The 8388-nt window shown below is 32.4% G+C and overlaps 1 pseudogene; it reads left to right on the forward strand.

Annotated features, from left to right (window-relative positions):
* The first annotated feature begins 899 nt into the window (after positions 1-899).
* Positions 900-6507, forward strand: LOC100981173 (ribosome production factor 2 homolog; annotated as a pseudogene).
* The last annotated feature ends 1881 nt before the right edge of the window (positions 6508-8388 follow it).

Here is an 8388-nt window from a genome sequence, read left to right on the forward strand (position 1 = left end):
GACTAACTTCTGTGGATATAATACTACTTGGTAGAATTGCTCAAATTATTTGGGATTTCTGGTTTTTAAAAGTTGATTTGAAATTATTTTAAAATACAAAACATTTAGACTTTTTAAAACTTTTTAAAATAAAATTATTATCCTTGTTTGGTTATTTTGTTTTTACTCTATATTTTTGAGCATAAACTTATATTTTTATAAATGTTTATCTTTCTCGTTTTAGTGTCTTCATGGCTATATGGCTTATATGTAATGCTTAAGCCTTGATAACTTATTTCTGTGTAGAAGAGATGGTCAAGCTTAATTTTATCATTTTCAGTAGGTTGTATGACATTTGTACCAACATGTTATATTGAAAACCAATCATTCCAAGACTGACATATATTTGTGTGTGTCTATTTGTGTGTTTGTATGTGGCTGTGTATAATATGAATTACAAAATCATATTTATTATATAATGCTAAATTCACGTCAGTAGTTACTGACACTACATACTACTATTTCTTCAAATTTTTATAATTTCTGTTTATTCCCTCTATCTATTCATTTCAATACCAATATCAAACTTCTGTGATTTTTATAGCATGTATACATATAATGCTATATTTCAAATTATCTTTCTCACATTCAACAATTTGTGTGCTTTGAATTGCTTCACAAAATAACACTATTCTTGCCAACATTTAGCGTATCTTTGAACATATATTTCTTTAATTTTCAATATAATACTTTGGCAGACTGCATTTTCCCAAGATGACTGCAACATTATCTCTCCTCTAACATGTTTTTATTTCTAGTATCCTGTTACTCTTCATCATGAAATATTGTATAATCCTCATCCCCTTAAATTTGAATGGGTTTTAATAATAATTCGTGACCAACAGAACATATCAGAAGGCATGCTCTATAACTTTCAGTCGTGGATCATGAAAAATGATGCAGCTTTTGTCTTTTCAGCTGAAATACTGGGATACTCAAGTTTTGAAGGCTTCACGTGTCATGTAAACATACTAGTGGCTATTATATCACCCTGCTGTTAGAAACACTAAATTAGCATTCCATGGAGAAAAGAGACATTGGGCTAACCACTTGCGCATCCAGCATCCAAACCCCAGCAATATGCCAGCCTCAGCCATTGTTTGACTGAATCTACATAAGCACCTAAGGATGGAACCACAAAAGTGAACATTTTTTGAATCCTGGATCCAGAAAAACAACGAGAGTTAATAAAATAAATGTTTTGTTTCAAGTCACTAAATTTTTAGGTAATTTTTAGGTACACCAATACCTAAGTGGAACAGAAATGCAATACTTGGAAGTAGGGATCTGATGTAACAAAAACATACAAAATGTGGCTTCGTCTTTGAAACCAAATGGTTGGTGAATGTTAAAAAAGACTTGAGGATACTGGTGGTAAACACTTGGAGGTCAGAGATGAAAGTGTATGAGACAAGAAATAAAATAAGACTTTAAAAATATTTATAGTGTTTTCTTATCAGTTATCAGGGTAAGAAGTTGATGTAATAATTATCTCTGATGTTAATCAATGGATGGTTTCATACACACTGTAATTTAATTTTAAATATTTTTATTGAGATATAATTTATATACCATATATTTGCCAATTTTCAAGTGCACAATTTAATAGTATTTGCATATTTGCAGAGTTTTGCAAATGTCACAATAATCTTAGTACATCTTCATCACTCTTAAAGAGATCCTATAGCCACTAACAGTCACTCTCCATTTCCTACCCCCAGCCTTAGGCAACCACTAATCTACATTCTATACTTATTGATTTGCCTATACTGAATATTTTATGTGAATAAAATAATATAATATGTGGTGTTTTACACTTGGCTTCTTTGCAATAGAGCTTTAACATTGGCCCATATTGTAGCACCAGTACTTCAATCCATTTTAACGTCAAAAATAATTTGTTGTATAGTTATACTGCATTTTCCTTATCCATTCTTCAATTGAAGGGCATTTTGGTTAATTTTACTCTTGGGCCACTGTAAATAAATCTGTATTAATAGATATGTTTTTTTTTATTTTATTTCTCACAGGCATATACCTAGGACTGGCATGCTGTCTCATGTATGTGATAACTCTGCGTTTGTCAGTAACTGTCACCTCTTTTCCAAAGTGGCTGCTCCATGTTATAATCCCAACACCAGTGTATAAGTGTTCGAATTTCTCTGTTTCCTTGCTAAATTAGTAATTGTGAGCCCTTGAACTTGTAATTATTTTTAAGATTATTTTGAATCTGGGACCATTGCATTTCAAAATGAATTTAAGAGTCAGCTTGTAAAGTTCTGCAGAAAAAAAAAAAAGTAAAGAAGAAGAAGAAAAAAAGAGAAAGTTTTTACAGGGATTGAATCTGTATATTAACAACGTTACGTCCTCCAATCAATGAATATTGGTACTTTCCAGTTATTTAAATCTTAAATGTTCCCTGCCTGATAGCGCCACAGTGGGTGCAACCTGGGCCATGTACATAATCTTCCTGAGCTTCAGAGATAACAATGGTTTTAGCTGGTTCTGTTGGACTGCTTATTTCCTGATGTCCCCATTAAGCTTTTGGCTGGTCTGTCTCTATTAGTATTACACTCAGATTTTTGCCTCTATTAATTAATTGCCAACAAATGACTGTATTCTTTTCAAAAACATCCCAGGATGTTCCATATGTTGTTTCAGTCTGACCCCCCAAAAAATGAGCCTCTTGGCAGGGATAGAGTGTTGCTATGCTTTGATAGTTGTTATGGTCCTCCCTTGGACATCAGCTATGCACTATGAAGGTTTAGTTTGGATTAAATTTGCATCATAGATTTCTACAATGCAGGAGAAAAATACACCACCCACACTGGTATTTCCTTCCTTCAAATAAAAGATTGAAAGTTATTATAGTTATGTGCATTCAGTTTTATGCATACTAATGTTTTGATAATAACTTGAAGATTTAGTTTACTTCTTATCCACGATATTTTGCAGTTAATATTTTAAATATCTAAGTATTTTAATTTACCTTATAATTTGCAGTTCTGAAATTTAAACAGAGTTTAAAAAGAAATATTGCATTCTCTTATGTTCATATTCACTATCATATCTTTTAAAAGGAAATTATTCTAATCCCAAATTTATTCAATACCCAAGGGTTTTTAAAAAATTCTTTTCAACAGAAAAAGTAGTATCTTCACAACAAGAACAGTTGGATTGACAGACTGGAATGAGATTTGTTGTATGTCTGATAAAGAATCAGGAAAGTCATGATAATTTCAGAAAACTAATAAGTAGACCTGAGGACTAACCCTCAGAATAGTAAAGATTTTATATTTGTTAAACAACTTTGGAGCAAATTTTTCTTAAATTTCTACTACATAGTGTGTATATTCTGCTTAAGCATGTGCATTTTTGTGAAATTTAATTTAAATCATATTAATATGTCTACAAAATAACTTCTGCAGAAAATATTTTATGGGAGTTAATAATTGGTTTATGTTTTACCAATCTTAGAACATATGTTCATTGTGGTATATCATATATGAATCCAAGCAGAAATAAATGTAATTTAATAATGTACTTTTAATAATTATAAAATTGAAAATACACTCATTTAGAAACCATTGCCCAGAGAGTATACTGTTACCCATTCATGGGAGAAATTTAATTCAGTAATTTCAAGAACTTGACTTTCTATGTTTTATTATCTACACAACAGTTGGAGTGATCTTTAAAAGCAAACAAGTATGTCATATCATTCCATAGCTATAATAATTAAAATGATGTCTGACTACTATTGTAATAAAAAACCAAACTTACATCATTCATTGAAGTCCTGTATATAATCTGGGCCCTGGATCCTTCACTCTATAGTTTATTTATTTGTTTCTTGAACAAAACATATTTGAAATAATATAACATAATGCCTATAAGCATGCAAATTATGAATATGAGTTTCATTGCTTCATAGCTGCATTTCCTTAGCAACACATTTATAATCTTTAAAGATAGTAATGCTATCTACTTTGTAGACTTCTTGCAAGGATTAAATCAAATAATACATTTAAAATATTTAGTGTCTGGCTCACAGTTTGTGCTGAATAAATATAGGCTATTTTTATTATGACGGTTTTTATTTCAGAGGCTTTGCAACTCTTTACTCTTACTGGAATGCTCTCCCCATACAACAGCTTTTTATAAGGCTGTTTCTTTCTCATACTGCGTAACTCAACGCAAATTTAATAGTTTCAGAAAAGCCTTTCTGAAAAACACACAAAATCAGTCACTTACCCAACTCATACTATATCCCATCATTATATTTTATCTTTTCATGGCAGTTATATTTATGAATAAATATTTAATATTTGCACATACTGGTTTAATTATATCCAATACAATGTAAACTCCATAAATTCAGGGACTTTGTCAATCTCATGGGTTGATTTCTCTACAAAAGCTGAGAGGCTCTTATGTATAATAGGTCTCAAAGAATAAATAATTAATACATATGTATGTCAAAACAGAAGCATAAGTTCCAAACAATATCCATTGTAAAAAAGACATTTATCAAATTTATATATTGTGCTTAAAGAAAAATATAAAACATTTTGTCTCAGTGTCTCTACCACAACATATTTTATCAACAGCAACAATTCGATGGTAAATTCAGTGTTTAATTTTTATTTCTCTTCTGAGTCCTCTAAAGCTTTAACAGTTACCACTGCCTCCTCCTTAAAACACGTCCTTGATTTGGATTCCAAAACATTATGGTCTCCTAGATTCCTTCCTACTTTGCAATTTGCTTTTTCTTGGTCAACTTGGCTGGCTCCTCTTCTACCTCCATGTTTCTCAGTGGGAAATTGACTGCTTCGTTCTTTTCTCTTCAGTCTCCTGTCACTTCCTTGATGATCTCATAAAGAGTCATGACTTTAAGTGTCACTGAAAATTCCAAAATTTTTATCCCCAGCCATGCTCTTTTCCCTGGAATTTTAATTTGAATGTTTGTTTATGTGGCATCTAGTTTAGAATTTCTAATAGACATCTCCAAATTAACATGTCCCCAAATTGTTGTACTCTCAACCCTCCAAACTACTCCATCTGTAGTCTCCACCTTTCTTCATGTTGATCTGGTAAGAATCCTTGATTGTATCTGTGAGTTTCTCCTTTCTCTCAGACCCTGAGGGCAATGCACATGAAAATTCTGTTCTGTCTTGTCTTCAAAACATACTACCACATCAACCTCTAATACTCTTGTCCAAGACTCCATCTGATCTTATTTAGAAATATTGCTATGCCTTTATAATTGGTCTCCCTGCTTCCATTCTTACTTTCCCTCCCAGAAATGCACAGTTTACTCTCAATACAAGATCTAGAATGACACTGACACTTATAATGGGTAAGAGGTATCATGTTACTTCTCTTGTTTGCTTTTTTAAAAATCTCATTGAACATTAAAAACAAGCAAACAAACAAAAAACACTTGGCATTTTACGTGGTTTGGGTTGTGGGTTGCAGTAGCCATGGATTAAGCTGTAAAGCCTAAAGTAATAAGAACAAAGAAATTCCTTGAGAAGAGAGAACTGAAATTCAGTGAAAATATTAAAAATGCCATGTTGATTAAAGAGGAGAATGCAACTGCAACAGTGACACAAGTACTTAGAGATGTGTATGCATTGAAAAATCTGTGTGGCTTTTTGTACAAAAAGAAAAATATTATAAGACTGTTCTAGAATCAGATATCACTGGAATTCTTCAAAGAAGTCAGATTGTTCCTTATTCACGTACGGCTCCCATAATAAGAAATGAACAAATAATCTAATAAGAGATCACATGTATGGCTATCTTTTGCTAGATATGATAGAATTAGGCATTGAGAAATTTGTCTCATTAATAGACATTAAGAACAGTAAATGCCCTGAGAAAACAAAACCCATGATAATATTTGCTGGTGAGGATTTTGATGTAAAAGAAGACTATAAGGCTAAAGAGTCTTCTTACTGATTTCTTCAGCAGCCCAGGAGTATCAAATAGCCTCCCAACTGGATCAGAGTATGTTTTACACTTCACCACTCAGTAAGGGAAGATTTATTTTCGAAGCTATGAGTTACTGCTGAAGAAATCTGTTGCAGAATACCACAGATTGAAGTGGAGATATGGAAACCTCATTGGATCGGGTTCCGAGGAGGACACACCTGGCATCAGATGAACTTTATAAATTATCTATGCAAATGCCAACAACTTTCAAGCCAAAGAGGAAGAAAATTATCTCCCATGATACTTTTGGTATAATTTGTGGAAGGATTCACATGCAGAAGTAAGGCCTAAGCAAACTACAGACTGGGGAAATGAGGGGTTTGATGTGAACTGAAGAAAATAGAAGACCATGAGAAAAAAAACAAAGAGAATTTTTAAAAATAATAAAACTTAGCCAACACACCAACAGCAATCAAATCACAAAAGCAAAAATTTATAGTACTCTACAAGACCCCATATAATATTTCTCTTTTTCCCTCTGATCTTATATTTTGTTTTTCTCACCCTTGTTCTCTCCATGCAGGCCACTTGGTATTTTCTCTGCACCATAGAAAAGCCAGGTATGCTCCTAACTCACAGTGTGTGTACTTGCTGATCCCTCTGTGTGGAATACTTTTCTGTCAGATAACTTCATGGCTCCTTCCTGCACTTCCTTGGATTTTCTTCAAATGTCTCCTTTACAGTTAGGCTTTTCCTGACTACTCTCTTTAAAACTGTAATCCCAAACTCTACCTGGCACACCCAATTTATGTTCTCAGGTTTATTTAAAAAAAAACAACAAGTTTTATTTGTTTGACAACTACCCATTTATTTCATTTTTAAATTTTCTGTCTTTTCTCAGTAGATAGAGGATAATTTAAATCTTATTTTTTAATTGCTGTATTTCTATAGGAGGACAGAGTTAAAGTAGCTAGTCTGTGATCCATTCATTTCCTTTATTTTCCAGAGAAAGTGAGCTCCTTTTAATTGAAATTTTAGATAAAGACTAATGATATTTGCTATAAGCAAGAAATTATATATTAAATACTTTTTCTAGGATGCCTTGGCTGCAGGATTCCTTACATCAAATCAATATAAAATCCTATGAGACATGATTCTTTGAAGAATGTTATGAAAATGAAACAGGATTTGAGGTATAAATTGATATTTCTCATCATTTAAATGCTCACTGCAATGTGAATAATTACATAAACCTCATATAAAAAACTGATTTATTAATCTGAGCCAGATATGTATGCCCTATGCAAGAAAAGGATCTGGAGAATTCTAGAGACCCTAGGAGACCCTAGACAGGTCTCAGAGGTCTATCTCTGCTTCATGAGACACTTTTAGTTGTCTACATTCTTGAAATTGTTAATAAACATTGAAACTGGCTGAGCTTATATGATGTGAATATAATTCAACAATTCCGTGTTATGTCACCTCACCAAGCACTTTAAACAGTGCCTGAAATATTATGATTTATGAATATTAGGTGTATGAATAAATAACTAGATTGTCCTCACAGTACTGTCACGAAAATATTGAGTTTTTGAATTTTAATATCATTAGGTAACCACTTTTGTTTAAAATGATAAATATTGTAGATGTAGAACTGTATTTAATAAAACGAGAGAGCAGAGCTCTTTCTTTTTATAGAGATTTACTACTGTTTTTTGTTTCAATTTCATTTAGTTCTGCTCTGATCCTGTCATTTGTTTTCTTCTGCTGGGTTTTAGTTTGGATTGTTCTTGTTTCTCCACGTCTGTGAGGTGTGACCTTAGATTGTCTATTTGTGCTCTTTCAGACTTTTTGATGCAGGCATTTAATGCCATAAACTTTCCTCTTAGCACCACTTTTACCGTATTCCAGAAATTTTGATAGGCTGTGTCACTATTATTGTTCAGTTCAAAGCATCTTTAAATTTCTATCTTGATTTCATTGTTGACCCCCAAATCATTCAGGAGCAGGTTATTTAATTCCCATGTATTTGCATGGTTTTGAGTGTGCCTTTTGGAGTTGATTTCCAATTTTATTCCACTGTTGTCTGAGACAGTACTCAATTGTTTCTTTGTTGACTTTCTGTCTTGAAGACCTGTCTAGTGCTCTCAGTGGAGTATTAAAGTCCCCAACTATTACTGTGTTGCTCTCTATCTCATTTCTTAATTCTAGTAGTAATTGTTTCATAAATTTGGAAGCTCCAGTGTTAGGTGCATATATATTTAGAAATGTGATATTTTCCTGTTGGGCTAATCCTTTTATCATTATATAATGTCCCTGTTTGTCTTTTTTAGCTGCTGTTGTTTTAAAGTTTGGTTTGTCTGATATAAGAATACCTACTCCTGCTCACTTTTGGTGTCCATTTGCATGGAA

This window comes from Pan paniscus, chromosome 3, assembly GCF_029289425.2.
Source record: "Pan paniscus chromosome 3, NHGRI_mPanPan1-v2.0_pri, whole genome shotgun sequence".
In the NCBI taxonomy this organism is placed as follows: domain Eukaryota; kingdom Metazoa; phylum Chordata; class Mammalia; order Primates; family Hominidae; genus Pan; species Pan paniscus.